Here is a 23,882-nt window from a genome sequence, read left to right as displayed (position 1 = left end):
ATTTGCCACCAGACTATGCAGATATTCCAATAAATGAAAAGTTACTCACTCGTTGCACCTTTTTTCGATACCTGGAAAACACCGTATCCGAAATTATATAACTTATAAAGAGCCTAGCCACAAAACGTGAACTGCCAGTCTTTAATTCCGAAACTTTAGATTCTTTCACTGAGAAACAAGCATATGACTATTTGAGGTAAGCGTAAGCCATACGGTGTAACAGCCTTGTTATATAGAGCTGGAGCATGGGTAGTGTATCAGATGCAAACAAAGAGACTGCATGTTGTCATGTTGAGACAACTATGGAGCATGAAGGATATGATATCAAAAGATTATTCAAGAACACAAAAATCCTAAAATACACTAGACTCACATCAATGGCAGACATCCTGGTAGTCCTATTTGATGTACAATCAACACGAAAATCAGTTGTTCTATTTTCCCTGTTGAACTTCACAACTATTTCTTTTACCAGGTTGATTTTATTACAAAAGTTGCAAACTTATCTAAAAATCTCTTCCACAATAAGTCATGCTATAAAAATGTCGTTCAAATGCAAATTATTCTTTTTATAGAAATATTATTGATAGAATGAGCTATTACTTGCTTTTAAGAGTTAATACTTCTTGAGTTTATATGAAAAGCTTTCCTGTCTAAGTATTCTAATAAAACTCGCACTATATTTTCAACTTTTATTGTTTTTTCTTTAATTATAATTGTAGTTGCAAAGAATAGCTGCAAAAATCTAAAAACTTATGACAGCATTAAAAGTAGAGCCAAGCAAGTGAAATCTCAGCTCCCTAAACTAAGAAGATATGGTTGAGCAACTTGGTTAACTAGAACTTCAAAAGCTACCATTCCTAATTTGCACACTCAACAGATTTTCAGAAATATTAAAAAGTTAAATAATGGTTTTGATAGAAGGGTTGGTTCAGTATGAAGAAAGCTCAGCGCTTTAGACCACTTTTACTTGTTTTGGTTTTGGTGGCAATATGTCTGGCTATCCATGGCTTAGAAAACGCAACGGTTGACCTTAAACAATTTATTCAGTTCAGGTCTTTATCCAAATAATGAATTTTACAAAACATATATGTTATAAAGCTTTTTTATATTTTTTTTCTTTTAACATAATTTACTTAGACTGATTTTGGTGGATTAAATTGACACATACATAATGCAGGACGAGTTTACTGGTTTAGAACTCCTGTCATAGTCAAATTGGCCTAATCCGGGCTGACAAATAATACTTGCTGGCGTTGAGTCATATCTAAAGTTGTGTTTAATTCATAGCGTGACGTTGCTCCAACTTTTTCTTTAATTTCAGCTGCCTTCTGCAGAAGGCAGCTAGAGTTGAAATGCTATTTTTAATTATTCAGTTTTCAATTGCTATGGGATTATTTACTAGGGATTACAGGTTAATTGCATACGCTGTTTTATTTTATGATACAATGTTATATTGTTTCGTGTCAGATTTCAGCAGATGCTCAGTAATTTTACTTGCTATGATACCGTAACTTTTAATATTTTATTGCATTCATAATTATTGTGCCTAACAAGTTGGTATAAAATGGTACTGAAATGTTATTTCAGGTACTCAATAAATATTGTGACCTGCATAATAACTCGTGAAATCATCTCACCTATAATCCTATGTGTGAAATGAAGTTAAGAGATTCTATCAAAACTCTACACATAACTTGTAAACTTATTGATAATAGTGGATTGAAAATTATTGTGTCTCTATTCTACTTTTTGTAACACATAAAAGTGTTTAGTGAGACACTATTTTAGACTGAACTCATTACAAACCAACTTTGAAATAGGATCATGTAAGAGCATTAACTTTTTTAAACAATTGAGCATGTTTAGAGCTTGAAAATAGAGCAGTAATAACATCATTGCTTATTCTTAGATAATACAAATGTTGAGACTACAGCTCATTGTTGGTGTGACATGTAGATAAAAAGCCTGTAAAATTTGTGGTCATAAAAAGTTTTTAACTGCTTGTAAACTAGGTTGCTCGAACAAATTTATTTCCTTTCTGAAAATCTATGCTATGAGTTTCAGATTTGGCTTGAATTTGTGTTTATATTTTACAAAACTCTCTTGTTCCAGAAGTTCTTTTCTCTTTTCATGCTGTCTGTTTAATGAAAACTATATGTTTTACACAAGAAATAATCACTACTTTTGCTCAATAAATGGCCTGATACAGCTACCCCTAAATTGTCTTCTTTCACTTCAGTATTGTTTTGGTTAAAATGTCATCCATCAAAATGTTTCCAACTCCAGTAAGAATTCAACTCATATCATAACACTGCCTTGTCTTATTAAATGAACATAGTAATTATTGAAATATATGCGATTCAATTAATATGATGAAAAATGAAATTAGGTGAAAAAAACTAAAAAACAAATGTTGCTGCAGCGCTTTGATAAGAATAATAACTGACTATAAGAAATATTGACTTCAGAAGGAATATATATTTGCGTTAGTTCTGAGTTACATTCTGCTAACCCAAATGTAAAATAGTGGTAACTGACACACATTCTAGGCTTAGCTTTACATGTTTACCACAAGTAGATGTACATTTAGAGCTTTACCATCACTCCCATTTGCTTTGCCCTCTATTTTTAATTTTTTTGTTAAAGTTGCGCCTTACTAAAGGCAGCACTTTTATCATGTGTGGCAAGCCTTTTGCTTTGTTTATGAACATATAGCATGGTTTCATGCCAGTAATGAAGAATCGGTTCGAATAGACTATATAGATGAGCACCGCATGGCTCATCACTTATTTCTAAGAATTGTGCTATTCATAAGATATGATCTGTCCTGTTAGGAGTTTTCTAAAATCTCTGTGTGTATACAGAGATTGTTTTGCAGAGAACCATGTTTTGCCTGGAAAGCTGGCAGAGCGCTTCAATAACAATCCATCCTTTTTGAGAAGTTTTTTAGGCTATTTAATATTTTGCTGAGACAATTTACATAAAGAAATTTAGCTATATACTAATGGTGAATCATCGCCATTAATCTTTTGAGTTGCCCTATTTTTGTACTGAGAACTGCTAAGGAAATTGACATTACTAGGCAAGCTGAAGTTCTTCAAACTGGCAGTATTGAACAATTTTTAATCTTTAAAAAAATTATACACAATATTATGTTATCACCAGCATTTATTGAATAGAGACTTCTACAGGCTTAAAACACTAATCATGGCTCACCAGTTCTTTGTGTAAAATAGCCTGTTTTTCCATGTTTTGCCAATCAAAAAGTGCTGCAGTAATGTGGTCGTTTTGCTAAAATTTATCTGCAGAACAGCACAGACAGTATGATGTCAAGGTAGATACGGCCTTAGCACCTTACATTAGTAAAACATAACGCCAACATGACAGCGTTTTTATGAGATACAATAAGAAAAACGAATGGCAATGTACCGTGAGCCATGACTAAAGCAGGGTGACAGTAAGTCGATACCGGCTGCTCTTTCTTTTCACCGTCGCCTACCCTAACGCTCGGAGTACCAGTGCAAGTTCTGTAGTAATAAGTTACAGTACTCGTAGCTGGAAAAAAATAAGTAACTCAACTGTGGAAGGAAATGAACATGTCTACTATCACGAACAGTAGCAAATCCAACGTTTTTTAAGTAGTGGAGGTGTGGTAATTTATAGACAATACACCATTGAATGAGAAGTACTTACCTCTTTGAAGTAGGAATTTAGTAAGAAAAATGCGAAAATATTTGTCTAGGTGAACAGTAAAAACGAACATTCACGTGACCTTTCTTGTTGGCAATGAATATTATTTACATGTAAATTACTACTCATTAATATATTTAATGATTAGTAAATTTCGCTGAATTTTATTAATCTATTTACTACTCATGTTAGTTCAGTTGGTTTTGTAACAAAAAAAAACCGAAACAAAAAAAAGAAAGACCACTCTATAAGGTGGACACATGCACACACGGATTTTGCCGTTTATATTTAGTTTATATGTTGATATTTAGTTTATATATGTCGTTTATATTTACAACCGTTTAGTATATTAAAATTCAAAAAGCTCCACCACACCAAAACTGCCTGACCAGCAAATAGCAGGTTGTTAATTGTAGATTGTAGATTGTTGATTGTAAATTGTAAACCTGCAGACTACCATATGTTTTAACAATAAATATATTGCCCTTGAATACAATTTGGAATATCATTATTAATAAAAACTAAAATCCTGTACACTGTGCCATTAATGCCAGCACAATAGTCTTAAAATATACATGTAAATACATTTGAAATGATGCCAAATACTTTTATTGCAGCTCTCCTGAAATGCAATGATGTATGATTGCCAATATTTTTAATTTTAACACAACCTTGTTGTGAAAATTTCGTTTCAGGTATTGCAAAAGCGCATAGCATTAATAGATTGTCTTTGAAAACAAACTTAAAAGAGCACATGTAACTAAAATACAAATGTTAAACAGAATGTAAATTTTAAATTTGTTTGTTAACAGATAGAAAACTTACATATCTACTCTTGTGATGTAACAAATCAGTTCTGATTCGTCAGTAAAATGAATCTATTGCAAAATGTTTTTCTAACATATTTCCTACATTAGGTTACAGGCTTTTGTCCAAAGTCGTCGGATGTATAAATGTATCTTGTTTTAGGATTGTTATTACCAACTCAAATATATGTTACTCTTTAATCGTCAAAACATCATTTTATCTTAAATGTCAGTGCAGTCAAAAAATGCTCCATGTCTTTGTTGGTGATATCAGAGTCCGAGTTCAGTATATCAAGATTACCAACTTTGATGACTGATGTCATGGTTGGCAACATTTCTAGATTAAACATGAAAAAATAAAAAAGTTTACATTAGTGTTTAACCCTTATATGATTGATGGTTGTGGAAGGTGCTCTATAAAAATTTATACTTAAACTTAATTTTAACTTATTGCCTAATAAAATGGTGCTCACAGTCAAAAAGAAAGCCTAGCACCTACAGATAATGGTATCGGTCACAGCTGAAGTAGAGCCAAGAAATACGACAAAAGTATGCAAACAAAGACTATCTTCCAACTTCTCATTGTTGCAGTGTGTGTTTAGCAGACAAGATTTAGATGATGGTTATACTAAATGTCATAATTTAGTACTAATACTCGTACTTTTCTTTCATTCATGCTCGCTTTACGTATCAAATTATTCTTTGTTTTTAATATACTTCAATAGGCCCTACTAAAACTGGGATTCCCACTGGGGTCAGATTGTACATGTGGAATTACATGTACTTCTATTTTATTATAACAAGTTGAGTTTAAAAAATCAGTTTAGACATCACACCTAAACAAAGCACTAGTCATAAACTGTTCCTGCCACTTTTCCGTTAAAAAGCAATATCATTTTTCTGTTCCACTTGCAATTGTTTACAAACTATGCCGATTATTGATTTATTTCATAATTTTTCAAAGCTACTATTGATGAAACCTAGTGGTGGTTCATAAAATTTTAAAAAAATGGGTCATTGCCCTCATTTATTGATAAACATGACGTTAAAAGAATCACCCTAGCAAATCAATGAGACCTAAATAATCCCCCAGTTATAAATTATTCCTTTCTCCTACCTTATTGACTCACAGTAAATTACATACTTAGCTGGTGGTTCTGGCGTGCAGTTATTAAATATTGTAAAGTAAAGAACAGGCATTTTCTAAGAAACTAAATAAAAACAGAGAGACATTAACTATTACTATCGTTCCTGTGATAATGTCAGTGGTAATAGCAAAAACTGTGATATACATGTAGTAGTAGTCACAAAACCATAGAATACCCATTTAAAGCAAAAACACTTTCAAACAAAGGACATTCAACGCTCACAAGTTTTTTTACAGGATGGGAAAATAATGGTTATATAAAAATAGAAACTAAACGTTGTGGTCTTACAAAGGTATAAGAAAACCTAAAGATTTTCATGGGTTTTAATCGTAATATCATTGCTGCTAAAGGAAATAAAACTTACCAGATACTTGCAGAACTTGCAGATACCTTAGCAGACTAGGCAACAAAGATATTGTAAATTTGTCCATCTCAACAATAACCAAGTGTTATGCCTAATTGTTGAATGTGACATTACACTGAAAAAAACTATAAAAATATTTTTGATTATTTTTGTGAAATATGAACTGAAATTTGCAAGAAAACAATGGAATAAAAGATTATTCGTTAGTTATATCATCTATATTTTATCAAAAGGCAAATAACTTCACTCTACAGAAGCTGTTTGCCATGCAATAGAGCCACAAATGGAGGGAAATAAGCCAGCTGCATAGTTTCTAATACACTGATTGCAGTACAGATATAGCTGAATAACATGAATGAAAAGCTTGCATTCAAAAGTTTCAACCATTATGACTTTGTATTTAAGGAAACGTCTTCACAAATATTCAGCAGATCAGATTTAAGTGAATATGAACTGATAAAAAGTTAGAAAATCAACAACCACTTTTCATGATGATACCTGATGCTATTGCAGATCAAATATGTTTGATTGATTATGCGTCTAATAGTCTAAGATGATTAATTGAACATGTAGACAATCAATCAAAAGAAAAATTTTCAACTAGTCATTGATTTTCTCTGAAAACATATATTTCCTTTCTTAAGGCTAAGCAACTCATTAGACACTCTTTGTCAGTCTTTGCATATCGCGTTTCAGTAATTGTGGGATTCGCAAGTGATGTGTTTTCAAGTTGAATGCTTAGAAAATAAAAGAAGTGACCTTTACACCAAGCATCGCTCCCAATTTTTGGTCTACAGAAGGTGAACATTTATCTACAGTTTTATTTTTGATCCTTTGTTTTACTTTATGTTCCAAAAGTTTATTGATAGATGTTATTGGTTGTTCAAGTTCTCCATAAAATTTTATACTTCTCTTTATTTGACAATAATTAGCATGATGGTTGTTTTGGTATTATTTTTCAGTTTCTTCAAATTGGACTTCTGTGTTGTGACTGGTGTTTTGGGATGGTGCTGTTTAATTTTTTCAGTAGCTGTTCAATACAGAATTGTTCGGCTTATCACTCTTTTAGTTTGAAAAGGTTAAGCTTCCATCGACTTTTTTAACTAAAGTTAGCCACTGTGTAGTAAACAGAATAAAGGAATAACCTCAATGGCTTGTGCAAAGCAAGCCTATTTCTTGTTTACCTGATCAATTTAAGTTTAGGCCTAAGGAGCAGCTTGCCAATTGCCATTTAGTGCAAATAAGGTAAAATTTACTTACAAAATGATAGATAGTTGGATAGTATTTTCCTAAAGTTAGCGGCCAATGAACAACAAGTTAATGCAGCAGTTTCAATAATACTAGATTTCTTTCAATTTATCAAAATTTTTCTGTCAAATCTTTGAAACAACTAAATCTAAAAAACTAAAAATCTAAAAACCTCAAACTTGAAAATAATTGCAGTTGCTTTGTATCTTTTAATCTAACCTAAGTGGTAATTTTGCATCAGCCATGTTTTTTTGTTCTCGCTCCTTTCTAATGTCCTAGAACTAAAGCTTTGTTCCTAAGCACTTTTATATAGACTGTAGTGAGGATCAGACAAGAAAAGGTTCATGAATACTGGTCATTGTCAATTTGCAACTTACATCATGTGTTGAAACTATTGTACAGCCGAATCCACACTTTATAATATTATAAACAGTCATTTAGCATTTAGTAGAGTAATAAAAAATATGTCATGCTTGGCAGTGCTGTACAATTATGCAACATCAAGTACGACAGTTTGTCACGCTGACAGCCATGACAGCATTTACCAACTTTTATAGTACATAACAGTGTTAGTTATTAGGTTAGCTAAGCTTGATATCACGCATTTTAAGGTAATATTTTTGTAGTTCTTAAATCCACACTGAGATTTCATAAAAACACTGAAAAATTTACGGTTTTGGGATGAAAATGTGGAAGAATTAACAAAGGACAATCTAACAACTTTAAGAAAAGTGTTGGAAAATAAAATAGTTTATTGTAAAAGAAAAAAATTAAACACACCCATATGAGGCACTGTGGGTTTGCTTGTTTTAAACAACAAAACTTCAAGGTATACCAAAGTACTGAATGCTTTGCTTGAGTTGAGAAAATGGTACTAAATGCTTTTTATTTTAATTAAAAAAGTAAATAGCAAAAGAGAAATGAACTGTTCAGACAATTTATATCAGGCTTATAAAAAACTTGTTTAACTATTATATCTAATGGTTTGACTTACGCAGTAACTAGATGACTATCAGGCGGATTAAACAAAACCCAGTCGTTAGTCAGCGACAACATGTAATGTTTTTCAAAAGGCAACATCAAAGACGATTTAGAAAAAACTGACACTCTGGATTGAGACATTCTAAAAGCGAAAAATCTTGCTACAAACTTTTGTTAGATTACCAAAGTTAAAAGTTGGTAAAAACTAACAAATGAACCAAATGAACCAAATTTAACATCCATGATTATCTGGCGCAGGAACTTGAACTTTGGCAAAAAATCAACTTCTTGAAGTATTGTCCAATTGGACTATAGACCAGGCCTGTTCATGGCACAAGGCAGTAATTTTGACTGTAAAAATACAAATTTTAATCTCAAAAAGTTGCAAAAGATAAAAAACTAACTAATAAAAAGTTAAAGTTAAATTACATCTAAGCCATTTTTTTCCTACAAAAATTTCATACAAAAATAATTTACCTAATGGAAGGTTAATGTAGTTTAAAATGCTTCATGATATGTTAGAGTGTTAGTTATTGAATTAGTAAACTCATTTTTGATATCATGCTTTTATTTAAACATATGCACCTGCCAGCAGAATGAATAAAACAGTTTGGTAGGTATTGGTTGCTAAAAACCTTCCCACGTTCCTTCCCGGCAAAGCATCCTAGAAATCGGCGAATTGATTTACTTTTCTTCTGAGCTTCTTTTTTTCGACACTTAAATTGGGAAATAAAATATACCGCCTTTGCATAAATACTTGTAGATCATGGATTAATGGTTAAAAGCAGTCATGTTTATTATTTGTGATGATAACTTGTGTAATAATACTCATTCTACCATAGAAGATCTGCTAAAAGGTAAAATATTTAAATTAATGAGTATTTAAAGCTCTCAAGTTCAGTTCCCACATTTTGGTGAAAAGGAAGTTACAAACATGTGAGTACAAAATTTAAAGACATTAGTCTTATACAGGTATCTATCACAACCTTAAGATGTTCATACAATTTAACAGTAATGTTATTGTTACAAAAACATAATAACTTGTGGATTCATTAATAAACTCTGCATATAAGACAATGAAAAATTGTAACAAACGTTTACCATCACTGAAACTTTTTGTATTATTAGTACTGCAAAAGTAAACTTTTGCAGTACCACATGTAATAATACTGGTACTAATACAGTTTACTGATAGTACCGGTATTACTAACCAACTCTACAGTTGGAGATCAAACTACTCAACTGTAGGGAATAAGACATCTGATGTCTACCATTTACTGCATTTACTTACATTTAACAGAAAGGCTATACATAAACCAAAATCTGTAAACTGTTTATATAGCCAATATAAAAAGCACAATACAGAATATTTTGCATTTTCTTTGTTATTTTGAATAAATGAATCCGATACCAAACTTCATTCATATTTGTTTTTCAGCAAAAATAAATGTACCAGATTTAAAACAGACATTTGTCTAGTCTTGTGCTGCATCATATCAATTCTGAGTTGCACTTCACATACCACTTGTACAGTATAACAAGAGCATTGTGAAGACCTTTCTGACACATTTGTGACAGAAAATTTTAGCCTTTTTCTAAAAGCCGCCAACTGTATTAATGTATGAAAGTTTTGCGAGTTTTTTACAGATTGGTATACGTTAAACCATCTTACAATAAATGCTAGCAAGATTATCTCAGACTCCAATACAGTTGAAACAATGTTGAATTGTTTGGTTAAAAATTTATTTGATGTGGGGCCTGTGCTATTAAAATGCAAAATGTTGTATTTGCAGAAATTTCTAGATTGAACCTAATCTTGCTGAAAAGGACTTTTTGCATTTTTCTAAAATTCATAAAATAAATGTATCACAGTTGAAAAAACTATCTTGAGAGGGTTTTAATAACCAAAAGAAGTGTATTTTCATACGGGCAGTTGGTTTAGTACTTAGCTATAATACAAAAAAATGGTTGTAGAGATTTGGCTTTACAAAAATTACTAACTCGTTCTAATGTAATTGAGCGCCAAATGAAGGAGTTCTAAAGATCACGAGTCTAGCACCTACCGAGAACACTGTCTGTCACAGCTGAGGCGCGACTCCATAGGCACAAAAACAGTGCCTGCCAACTCTTCATTGTTGCAGGGTTGATCCGACTGACAAAACTTAATGAATAGTAGTAACCATAGCTGTTGTCAAAAATCAAAATCAGTAAGTTTCTTTCAGGGACATTGGCTTTACAAATTATGCTGATTACTTGTTTTTTAATATCCTTCAACAATTTTCCTCAAAACCCATTGTTCTCATAGGTCACTATAGGAACAATAGCTGAAGTTTTATTGCAACACATAGTGTTTAAAGAATAATCCTAGTCAACCCAAGAGGACTAAATGACCCATGGTTTACAAATTATTCTTGAGACCTTTATTTTAGAATTGGTGGTGGAATTCGTAATTCTTTAGCATTGAAAGCCATTGTCTAACAAACAATGTAGTTATTTCCAAAGGTCACCCCCTGACGCCTTTTATTACTTACATCCTAATACATCTAAATATCTGATGTAATAATAGCCGTCATGTAATAAAAGCTAGTCGTATTGCCAAATAAAGAAAAAATATGTCATCCAACACTCAAAATACTTAGCTGTACATCCTGCCTTTAAACCATTGAGGTTGTTTGTGATGGTCAGATTATCAGTTGCTAACCAATTCTTGACAACGTATTACAATGGTAAACATCTTTTTTTGATTGGTTACCATGGTTCTCATCATTTTATGTAGATGCAATAATCTAAAACAATAGATTTCTCCTTAAACTATAAAATGTCTTCAAACTAACGAAATAGAGATTTTTGAACCGGTCACCTTAAAGCCACATTGGGCCTCTTGGCACCGTCAGCAAAAAATCATTTTATCAAACTCCAAAACAAAAGCCACAAGGAATTATTATACTCTGCTCAAAGAACAAACACATTACATGTAACGTCATTTAACAATAGAAAATTAGTGAATACAGAGAATGTCATGTCTGATAATGAATCGAGTGCCCCTTCCTCAATTTTTACTTGAAAAAACTCAAAGTAAAAATTTAATGACATTATTGATGACTAAACACGTTTATAATGTTGAGATTTAATGTATTATGCATTGAAAATAGAAAAAAACTATATTTAAACATTCGTCTGAGCTTTTCAAGCTAAAATTTGGATCTTAATGTACACACAGGTTTAGACACAAAGTTTTGCTTGCAGACAGTCCCATATTGAATAGATTGTGTGCTGGTTCCCAGAAGTCACTCAAAACATATCTCATTTGCTCACATTTTATCGTTACACATTAAATTGAAAATCTACCTTAGGCAACTCAGGAAACCTAAACAAAACACTTATAAGTTATTCTTGTCGCCTTTCATTTCAAAAAATAAATATACAAGTAGGTTTTTGTTTCATTCAAGTTCATTTTGGAAAGTAACTTGATAATAGTTTTATTCCATACTTTTCAAGCAACTTTAATAGTAAAATTATACAGTCTTTCCCAAAGACTACCATAAACATGTATTATTTTGTATATAATGTAGTTGCACATGACATCCAAACAAAAACCTTAATCAAATGAGCAGACCTAAACAAAACACAGTTATAATTTACTTTTATTTCTTTCATAGATTTGCACTTCTTCACAAACTATGTTAATAACTATCACCTAAAACTAATATATAATATTGAAAAGTAATCAAATTCAATGATCTCAAACAATAGCCATAGACAGCATTTTGCTAACACCTTAAACTCACACAATGTTAACAAATATTAGCTTTACTGTAAAAAGAACCATGTTTGTTTGTTTTTTCTGCTAAAAGTTCTAGCGGAGTGCTAGCATATTTCTAGCTATAAAGTTCAGTGTGAAACCATGACATATGGGCCTGTGTAAATAGTATGCACACAGCTTATTCAATAGTATAGGCAGTTGGTTGATGTATTGTATTGGGTAAATTCTGGTCCACAGAACTAAGATTTTAAGTTCAAATCTAGTGTACAACGGATTTTTAATTCCTAAAACATTACTTCTATAACTGGACACACTCACAGACAGACCATCAGCAAACAAAAGACTAACACCAAGATTTCTATGCATATAGATTACGTATAGAACAATATCAGAATTGATTTACTGCAGCTCAAAAGTAGATAAATGTCAGTTTCAGATTTAGGGCATTTTTTTCTGCTGACAGATAGATGAAAATGCAGTTTGTATCTGACTAATTTACTATATAGATAACAAAGAGAACACAATGCATTAAAGTTTTATGCCTTATATAGTTGTTATATGAAATTTTTGTATATTTTTATTTTTCATGACCTTTCCTTTAATTTTCAGATGCTGAGCATCAGATTTGTTGTCTCCTACTATAGATAACTGCATATTTCTTTATTTTTTAACCAATTACCAAATATATTAATATAAATTAAATGATAACTCAAATTGTTTTCTAATATACATTCCTTTTATCTAATTATCGTTACAATTTTTTCTAATAATCCACAGAGACATAATATTTGCATAATTATTCTGATCTATTGCCTAACCAATTCAGTTGGTGAGAGCCACAGTTTATTAAGCCGATTGCCAAGCGTTGGAGGTCAACATCGAGCAAAATTTCTATAACTGATTAATAGCGCTCAAAGAATTGTTTGATTGTGCAAAAGTTTGCACATTAAGAAATATTGCTAATGTGCCACAAAAGTAAAAGAATTGGCATTCATATTGACTATTTTATTTGTAGGCCTAATCCTATATTTTTATTCATTCTGCTCATGATGATGTTCTGAAACGTTAACATTATTCATCAGGTGCTTTCACATGTATATTAATGATAGATCAGTGATTGGTCCTAAATAAGTCCCATATGACCCTGATTTCATATACATGTAGACAATACCACAATACAAATTTTCACATATTCATAGAAGACCATGGATTTCTTTAAATATGCATTAATTATTTTTCAATTGCCAATTACAAATGGTTATGGATAAACAAAAAATAGTTACTATTCAAATGGATCAATGGTAATCAAAAAACCTATTTGGTTTAACATTGTATGTTCAAGTCATCATTATAAATAAGTGGGAGGTAATATTCAGTTATAAAACATGCTACCAGCGTGTTACAGCTGTGCTCCATATGTTACATAAAATACCAAGGAAGAGTATTTAATTGGAAAAATATTGGTATGAGTTAGTCTATCTCAAATCTCCCTGTCAAGCTCAGACATTTTTAGTCAGCACGTTTATTTTTGATAATTTACAATGAAGGGTAATAATATTTCATTTCTTTATTTGCATAAAAACAATGAATAACAGGAAAGGTCAGTTAATGATGAATCAACCTACTTTTTACCTACAAACTTTTTGGTCTGAGTTGAGCCATGCTCTTTTTACTCATTTTGGCACTCGTGAAATAGGTAAATTATCAAAAAAGTCGAATGGTGAGGAGAAATAGTTGTTTAGCTCTTTTGCACGGTATTGCCCAAAAAATTGATGTATTCAACAATATATCAATATTTCAATTATTATGCATGGTTTCTACAGTTAAACCGAGTTTGAAAAAAGCTTTGTTTTCTGGAGTTCTAAAACGATTAATCGCAGGTGCGAGACAGCCATGTTGTAACAATGATAATGTATATTTGCTTTGAATAATAAAATAAAATTTTAATTGCTCTTAGTAATGCTGCCATAGCAATAATACAATGCACTATACAGTACAGTATACAAGTATACAACTTAAAATGCCGGAAATTTAAATATGTTAAAATGTTTGTGGTCATCAAGGATGTCACTCGTTTTCAGCGTTCAGTTGTTTTAATAAAAGATAGTGGAAAAAAGAAGCTATCTAATCACAAGCGCATTCAAAATGTCAATGACTCTCTATTGATCTTTGTTTCTCAATAATTGATAGACATTGTTCTGAAAAGAAACTCTTCTTCTGTCAAATGAAATGTTTCTGTCTTTTGTCTGGGAAATGGAAAGAAGGCTTTACATTTTTAAGCTTTATAATACAATGTAGCTAAGTTTGATGACAATTTTCACTGCTTAAATTGCTGACAAAATTAGCCAATGAAAATTGAAACATGCTTGAGCTTTTTAAAGCTCTTTAATATTTAAATGTTTACAAGAGAAGGTATTACTCAGCCCAAGGCTGATCGAAAAATTGGAGGTTATTATCTACATGTACATATTGGTTTTAGAACAATGTGGATACTCTATTGACTGGGTGTAGGCTTACAAGCAATGGAGGACTAGTATTTTTAAACTTAGTAAACTTGATTCATGTACACAAAGCTTATGTTATCTTAGCTTGCAAGCACTAAATATTGATGTGAACTGGATGATAAATTATCAATTACGCATCTAAGATTTATGTCTCATTTCTGCTGTCATTAAGGCATTGACAACTCAATGATAGCCTACTTTCGGCACACTAGTTGTCACAGCAGACAATTCTAGTTTGTCAGATGTGACAGGTAAAATATTTCAATATAATCGTGATACTTATATCTCTAATAGAGAACTTCAATAGTGATGGATATAATTCTGGTTTCCCCAAATTTTATTTGTTATTAGAGCATTCTGATCAATTTGAGCGATGTCCATCAATAAGTGTCCTTACAGTTTCTTCTGATATTTTCAAGATAAGCTTGCCACTGCTCAGTTTTTTTCCTTACTCAACTTTTAATTTGGTGCAGGAGTAAACAGCATAAACCATTTTAGGTCAGACGACATTTAAACTGGTATGATTCGAAATTGAGCACTTTTTAAGAAAATGCATGGAAAAGGTTTAAAAGGACATTTGTTTTGGCTTTACTACGGTTTATTTTTTGGGAGTACAGAGAAGTAAACTAGCATGCAAGAGCAGGTCAAAAAACTGGCATCTTCTGTCTGTGGTAGCGGCTAGCAAATGAGATAACTTTATTCGTCCTTGCCTTTAACTGTGGCCACGGAACAACGTCTGGCAGTCTTAGTCAAAGCCTTTGCTAGGTATATAGCTTTGTAACAACAAGATACTTGAATTCACCCAATAGGTTACAAATGTTAATGGCTGTTTTGTCGCCGAAATTTTAATCTATGATGCATGTTGTATCGGTCTTCATGGTTATGAGATAGCAGGTACACGTGTATACAATATCCTTCTTTCCAAAGCGTTTCAAGAGTCTTAAACACTGTTTGCGTAAATGTTTAAACTTTTACTAGCTTTTTACAGTAATTAACTATAGCTACTTCAAAAATTATTTTCATAGCATTCTTATTATTGCAAGAGTTTTATATATTACCAGGAACTATATTGTTTTTACTTGCCATCAAAAGTAGTAACTGCTTATTACTTTACCATCTCTAACAGTTAAGGGTGAGCGTCATCAGCTAAAGCTGTAACCAAGCTGTAACATTATTGCAAGTCAATAAGAAGGGAGACAGGAATAATTTATAATTGGTACTTTGTTTATGTTTTATGAGTTGACTAAAGTATTTATTTGATATCTTTAAAGTTCATGTGTAACAGTGAAATGTAAGTAAAGTGCATTAATTTTGAGCAAACTTCTCTAGCAGGTCCATAACTTTTTATTGAAATCTTCAAAGAGTATAAAAATACTGCCAACCTACAGACTTTATAAAGCAAACGTGAATGAAATAAATATTTTATTTTTCGGCAACTACTTTTGTCAGTAATATTTTCTAGATTCTGTCTGTTAGACACACACCGCAACAAAGAAGAGTTGGCAGGTATTGTTTTCGGGCATAAAGGCTCTAGCCACAGCCATGACAGACAGCATTATTGGTAGATGATGGTTTCCTATTAAAACTTCTCTCTTTGAGCAATGACCACTATTTAAATAAGTCATTAATAGATATTAGTCAACGTAATAAACTATAATTCATCTTTTAGATAAACTCAAAATAAAAAACATTTTGATCTCATAATGGGAAAGTACTGAAGTAACTCTGCAGTATTTAATATTTATACATTGATTATTAGTGTCTTTGTTAAATTGTTTAATAAGAGTGACATACTGATGTTCGTTAGCTTTGTAAAATGTAAAAACAGCTACATGTATCATAACTAATTAAAGTATAATCTAGAGATTTTGATGTCATACTCTGCTGTACACAGTCAATTGATTCTGATTGATTAAAGGAAAATATATAGCGTGGTTTTAACTGTTTCATTTTTATGAAAACTTAGCTAGCTGGTGTAGCCCAAATGGTAAGTGCATCATTCAACAACACTCACATTGCTTTTGTGCATCATTGTTGATTCATTAGCTGTAGGAAACAGATTTTAGCTTTTTAGGACAAGCAGTTTTAAAAAATCAATTGCAACACATTTCGTTACTGATATGACTTCTACTTACTATTGCTGACTTACAATATTTTGAATCGGCTTCTTTTCACCAAGAGTACATAACTCTCAGGTTTGTATTTGATGTATTTACTGCAAAAAAGAAACTGCAAACATGCATTTTTGATAATAAATGTTTATATAGACAGTTGATATATTTAGGCTCCATATGATCCTTTGCTTAACTAGTAGGTTGCAGACTTCATATTTTTTTTACCTCAGTGCGCAGTATACCTTTCAATGTTCATGATATTTTTGTCAATTGTTTCTTTCCCATTATTTTGGTTGATTTTAACCATAGTTATGCAGCACCATCTCTTTTAAGTGCTGTTCAAGAAGAATTGAAAACTGATAAAACTATGTCTGCAACTGGTTTTGTTTCTGTAACATTTAGTTGTTTCAACTGATAATAGAGGAGGAAGGACCCTAATAATGATTGTACACTGTACATTCAGGATTTACAAACCCTCTCTTGTTTGTTAACTTTTTAAGATAACCTCCATTATTTAAGCATAATATAACAAACACTTGCAAGCTTTGTTCAGGTCTTTGGAATGGACTAAGGTAATTTTTTGAATTTCATATAGATCAATCAGCTGTAACTATTGGTACATAATGTAAGGGAGCTGTGTGAACAACCATTTTTCAATAGAGGATATTGGAGGACATTAAAAATACATAAGAAACATGTTCTGTAAAACAAGCATGAGTTAAAAATAGTATTTGTATCGATTTTGGACAAGTGTTCTAATCAGTGCCACTCCCTAAAGCCTAAGAGTTGGCAGGTACTGTTCTTGTGCCTATGGGATCTCACCTCAGCTGTGACAGACAGCATTCTTGGTAGGTACTAGGCTATCTATTTGGCTATTGCATCCCAAAGGGAAAATCGGTTCAAATTAGAATGAGTCTTGATTTTTTATAAAGCACCATATACAATCTCTGACCATATAAAGGGTAGAGACTAAAGTATAGGTGCAACATGGTACAATACATTTATTTTGATTGTTATTGCAAGATTGTTTAACAATGATGACGTATTTGCATTGTGGACCTTTGCGAAAAGTAAAATAAGCTCTTTCAAAAAAGTTCTGTTGAACCTAAAATTGTTGGCAACAATATCATGGTGTATTTTAACACATCCGACACACTCTGAAATTTTCAACACAAGTATCTAGCGTTGTTTAAATTGTACTGAAGTCTTACATAGCCTTGTTAGTGTTTATGTTTAGAAAGGGTCATATATACGTATATACATGTAAAATATACTGTATACTGTGTCATAATGTGTCATATAAGATGTCATAATGCATTTGTTATACATAAACAATTTATATATATAAATACATACATATAAACAAATATATAGATATATATTTATATATATGCACTGGTAACCACGCATACAAAAAACATTCATACATTCATACACAATTATTTATGACCTTGGAAAAAAGGCTATAGTCTTTGATAACACATGTGTCAGGAAATGGTGTCATAATACATTTGTTATACATGTATTACTACTACGTAAAACAGCGGCATTGCTCATACAATAAAAAAAGTTATTGTGTAGAAAATTTACTTTTAATCAATATACACCACATCTACTATTTTTATTTCTAAATGAAGGTAGCTGTTTATTTCTGTACACTGTGTTTAATTATATCTACCCTCTGTGTTTATTTCTGTGCACTTCATACGGTACTGGCTGCAGTGTCTACCCCAGTTTTATACTGACTGCCATAATCTTGCTTTCTATGTAATCATTTTTTCCGGTTAGAAGTTCCAGCAGAATGCTAGCATAACGCTAGCCATAAGGTTCAGTGTGAAGCCGTGAAATAGGAACCTGTGTAAAGGATATGTGCATGGTTCAATCAATAATACAGGCAGTTGGTCGATGTACTGTAATTGGTGAAATCTGGTCCACAGAACTAAAATTTCAAGTTCAAATCTAGTGTACAACAAATTTTTCATTCATCAAACATTACTTCTAAAACTGGACACACTCACAGACAGACCAACAGCAAACAAAAAACAAACACAGAGATTTATATGCATATAGATTACGCATAGCACAAATCCGAATTGATTTATTGTAGATCAAGAGTAGATTAATGTCAGCTTTAGATTTGCAATCTATATTGATTATTCTACTTGTAGTCGTATATTTGTCTTTGTTCTATTCATATTCACTTTCTGAGACCTTAACATTAATTATCAGGTCCTTTCATAGGTATGTTAATAACAAATCAGTGAGTTCTCCTAAATAAATCCCATATGACACTGATTTCATAAACATGTAGACAAAACCGCAGTAAATTTTTCCACATATTCAAAGAAGAACATGGATTTTTTTAAATATACATTAATTATCTCTCATTTGCCAATTACAAAGGATTATGGATAAAAAAAAACATACTATTCATATTGAACAATGATAATCCAAAAACTTAGTTAGTATAACATTGTATGCTTAAGCCATTATTATAAATAGGTGGGAGGTAATATTCAGCTATGAAACATGCTACCAACATGTTTCAACTGTGTTGCATGTTACGTAAAATATAAAGGAAGAGTATTTAATTGGACCAAATCTTTGTATGAGTTTGTCTATCTCAAATCTCACTGTCAAAGTCAAACATTTTTTAAATTTTTTTGATAAATTATAATGAAGGGTAATAGTGTTTCATTCGTTTATTTGCACAATGATCACAACTAACAGAAAATGTCAGTCAATGATGAATCAACCTACTTTTTACCTAAAAACTTTGTGGTCTGAGATGAGCCATGCTCTTTTTACTCTTTGTGGCACTTGTGAAATAGGTAAATTATTAAAAAAGCCGAATTAGGAAGAGAGATAATCGTTCGGCTCTTTTGCGCGGTATTGCCCAGAAAATTGAGGTGTTCAATAGCACATCAATATTTCTATTATTATTTGTGGTAATAACAGTTACACTGAGTTTGAAAAAGCCTTGTTTTTTGGACTTCTAAAACAATTAATTGCAGGTGGGAGACAGCCATGTTGTAACAATGAATATGATGATTAGCTTTTAATAATAAAATACAATTTTAATTGCTCTTAGTCATGCTACCATGGCGATAATACAACGTACTATACAGTACAGTTTACGAGTATACAACTTAAAATGCTTAAAAATGAAACATGATAAATGTTTGTGGCTATCAAGGATATCACTTGTTTTCAACATTCATTTGTTTTAATCAAATCTAGTGGAGAAAGGAAGCTGGTTAATCGCAAGCACATTTGAAATGTCAATGACTCCCTATTGATCTTTGTTTCTCAATAATTGAGAGATATCGTCTTGAAAAGAAACCCCTCTTCTGTCGAATGAAACTTATTTGTCTTCTGTTTGAGAAATGGAAGGAAGGCGTAACAGGTTTAAACTTCATAATACCTTGCAGCTAAATGTGATGATAGTTTTCACTGCTTTTATATTACTGGCAAAATTAGCCAATGAAAATTGAAACATGCCTGACAACCTTGAAGCATGGCATTGGTGCTAAAAAGCATGCGTATATGCTTAAAGCTCTTGGTTAAATGCTCTTGGAAATGCTCTTAAATATTTACGAGAGAAGGGATTAGTCAGCCAAAAAACTTATTGACAACTAATTTACAAACTAAAGGTTATCAGCTACATATCGGTTTTAAGGACAATGTAATTACTCTATTGACTGGGTGTAGGCTTTCAAGAAATTGAGTACCAGTAGTGTTAAACTTAGTAAACTTAATTCATATACAAAAAGCTCATGTATATCCTAGTCTGCAAACATTAAAAATTGATGTAAACCGAAAGATAACATATCAATTATGCATGTAAGACTTTGTCTCATTTCTTCTGTCAATAAGGCACTGACAACTCAGCGATAGCCTACTTTCGGTACACTTGTTGTCACAGCAGACAATTCTAGGACGTCAGATATGACAGGTAGAATATTGAAATATAAATGTGATGTTCATATCTCTAATATAGAACTTTAATAGTGATGGATATAATTCTGGTTTCTCCAAATGTTATTTGTTATCAGTACATTCTGATCAATTTGAGCGATCTCCATCAATTAGTGTCCTTACAGTCTCTACTGATACTTTCAAGATAAGCTTGCCACTGTATCGTTTGTTCCTTATAAGGAACAAACGATACAGTGGCAAGCTATACCTGCTTTTTAATTTGGCATAGGGGTATACAACATAAACCATTTTATGTCAGACGACATTTGAACTGGTATGATTCGAATTTGAGCACTTTTTAAGAAAATGCATGGAAAAGGTTTAAAAGGACATTTGTTTTGGCTTTACTACGGTTTATTTTTTGGGAGTACAGAAAATTAAACTAGCATGCCAGAACAGGTCTAAAAAACTGACGTTTTTGATCTGTGGTAGCAGCTAGCAAAAGGGATAACTTCATTCATCCTTGCCTTTTAATGTGTACGGAACAACTTCTGACGGTCTAAGTCAAAGTCTTTGCTAGGTATATCACTTTGTTACAACGAGCTACCTGGATTCACCCAAAAGTTTAGAACTTTTAGTGGCCGTTTTTTCGCCGAAATTTAAGTCCATGATGCGTTTTGTCTTGGTCTTCATGGTTATGAGATAGCAGGTACACGTGTATACAATATCCTTCTTTCCAAAGCGTTTTAAGAGTCTTAAACTCTGTTTGCGTAAATGTTTTAACTTTTACTAGCTTTTTAAAGTAATGTAACTATAGCTACTTCAAAAATAGTTTTCATAGTTTTCTTATTATTGTAAGAGTTTTATATACTAGTAGGAACTATACTGTCTTTTCTTAACTATCAAATGTAATCCCAGCTTGTTACTTTACCTATTCCTAACAATTTTTTTGTGAGCGTGATAAGCTAAAGCTGAAACAAAGCTGTAACATTTTTGCAAATCAATAAAAAGGGAGACAAGAATAATTTATAATTTGTGCTTTGTTTATGTTTCATGAGTTGACTAAAGTATTTATTTGATATCTTTGGAGTTTATGTGTAACAGTGAAATGTAAGGAAAGTGCATTAATTTTGAGCAAACTTCTCTAGCAGGTCCATAACTTTTTATTGAAATCTTCAAAGAGTATAAAAATACCGCTAGCCTACACACTTTGTAAAGCAAACGTAAATGAAATAAATATTTTATTTCCAGGCAACTACCTTTGTCGGTAATATTTTCTAGACTCTGTCTGTTAGACACACACCGCAACAAAGAAGAGTTGACAGGTATTGTTTTCGGGTCTAAAGGCTCTAGCCACAGCCATGACAGACAGCATTATTGGTAGATGATAGGTTTTATATTAAAGCTTCTCTCTTTGAGCAATGACCACTACTGAAATGAGTCACTGATAGATATTAGTATACGTAATAAATTATAATTCACTTTTTAGATAAACTCCAAACAAAAACATTTGGATCTCATAATGGGAAAGTACTGAAGTAACTCTGCAGTATATAACATTTATATATTGATTATTAGTGTTTTTGTTAAATTGTTTAATAAGAGTGACATACTGATGTTCGTTAGCTTTGTAAAATGTAAAAACAGCTATCATAACTAATTCAAGTATAATCTAGAGATGTTAACGATCATACTCTGCTGTGCCCTAATACAGCCAACTGATTCTGATTGATTCAATGAAATTATATAGCATGGTTTTAATTATTTCATTTTTATGAAAACTTAGCTAGCTGGTGCAGCCCAAATGGTAAGTGCATCATTCAACAACACTCACATTGCTTTTTTGCATCATTGTTGATTCGTTAGCTGTAGGAAACAGATTTTAGCTTATTACGACAAGCAGTATTAAAAAACCAATTGCAACACATTTCGTTACTGGTATGACTTCTACTTACTATTGCTGACTTACAATATTTTGAATCGGCTCCTTGTCACCAAGAGTACATAACACTCAGGCTCGTATTTGATGCATTCACTGCAAAAAAGAAAATGCAAACATGCATTTTTGATAATAAATGTTTATATAGACAGTTGGTATATGTATAGGCTACATGTGATCCATTGCTTAACTAGTAGGTTGCAACTTTAGATATTTTTAACCTCAGTGTGCAGTATACCTTTCAATTTTCATGATACTTTTGTCAATTGTTTCTTATTCGTTAGTTTGGTTGATTTGAATCACAGTTATGCAGCATCATCTCTTTTAGGGGCTGTTAAAAAGAATTGAAGATTGATAAAACTATGTCTGCAACTGTTTTTGTTTCTTTAACATTTAGTTGTTTCAAATGATAATAGAGGAGGAAGCACCCTAATAATGATTGTACATTCAACGTTCAGGATTTACAAACCCTCTCTTGTTTGGTGACTTTTTAAGATAACCTCCATGATTTAAGCATAGTATAACAAACACTTGTGCCCTTTGTTCAGGTCTTTAGAAAGGACTAAAGTAATTCTTTGAATTTCATATAGATCAATCAGCTGTAACTATTGGTACACAATGTAAGGGAGCTTTGTGAACAACCATTTTTCAATAGAGGATATTGGAGCACATTAAAAATACATAAGCAACATGTTCTGTAAAACAAGCATGAGTTAAAAATATAGTATCTGTATCGATTTTGGACAAGTGCGCTAATCAGTGCCACTTCCTGAAGCCTGTCAGTTAAACACATCCTACAGTAATGAAGAGTTGGCAGGTACTGTTCTTGTGCCTATGGGCTCTTACCTCAGCAGTGACAGACAGCATTCTTGGTAGGTGCTAGGCTCTCTATTTTCCTTTATCAGTCCCTCATAAGGCAACCAGCCAAAATTAGAATGAGTTCTGATTCTTTATAAAATTCAATCAACAATCTCTGTTCATATAAAGGACAAGTAATAAAGTATCTGTGAAATGTGGTTGAATACGTTTATTTTGATCAGTAGTGTTATTTCGGGACTGTTTTTTAAGGATGAAGTATTTACGTTATAGACTTTGAAAAAATGTAAAATAAGTTTTTTCAGGGAGGTTATGTTAAACCTAGAGATGCTGGCACCCATACCATAGTGCATTTTAACACATCTTACACATTCTGAATTTTTTAACATAAATATCTAGAATAGTTTTATTTGTAATTATATCTTAGATAACCTTGTTAGAATTTATGTTTCGAAAGGGTCATAAAAATTTAGACTGGTAACAACGCATCCGATACTTTTATACATTATTATACTTTATGACCTTGGACAAAAGGCTATATCCTTTGGTACCAAATGTGTCAAGAAATGGTGCCATAATGCATTTGTT

This window comes from Watersipora subatra, chromosome 5 (assembly GCF_963576615.1).
Source record: "Watersipora subatra chromosome 5, tzWatSuba1.1, whole genome shotgun sequence".
In the NCBI taxonomy this organism is placed as follows: Eukaryota; Metazoa; Bryozoa; class Gymnolaemata; order Cheilostomatida; family Watersiporidae; genus Watersipora; species Watersipora subatra.
This window is presented reverse-complemented; position numbering follows the sequence as displayed.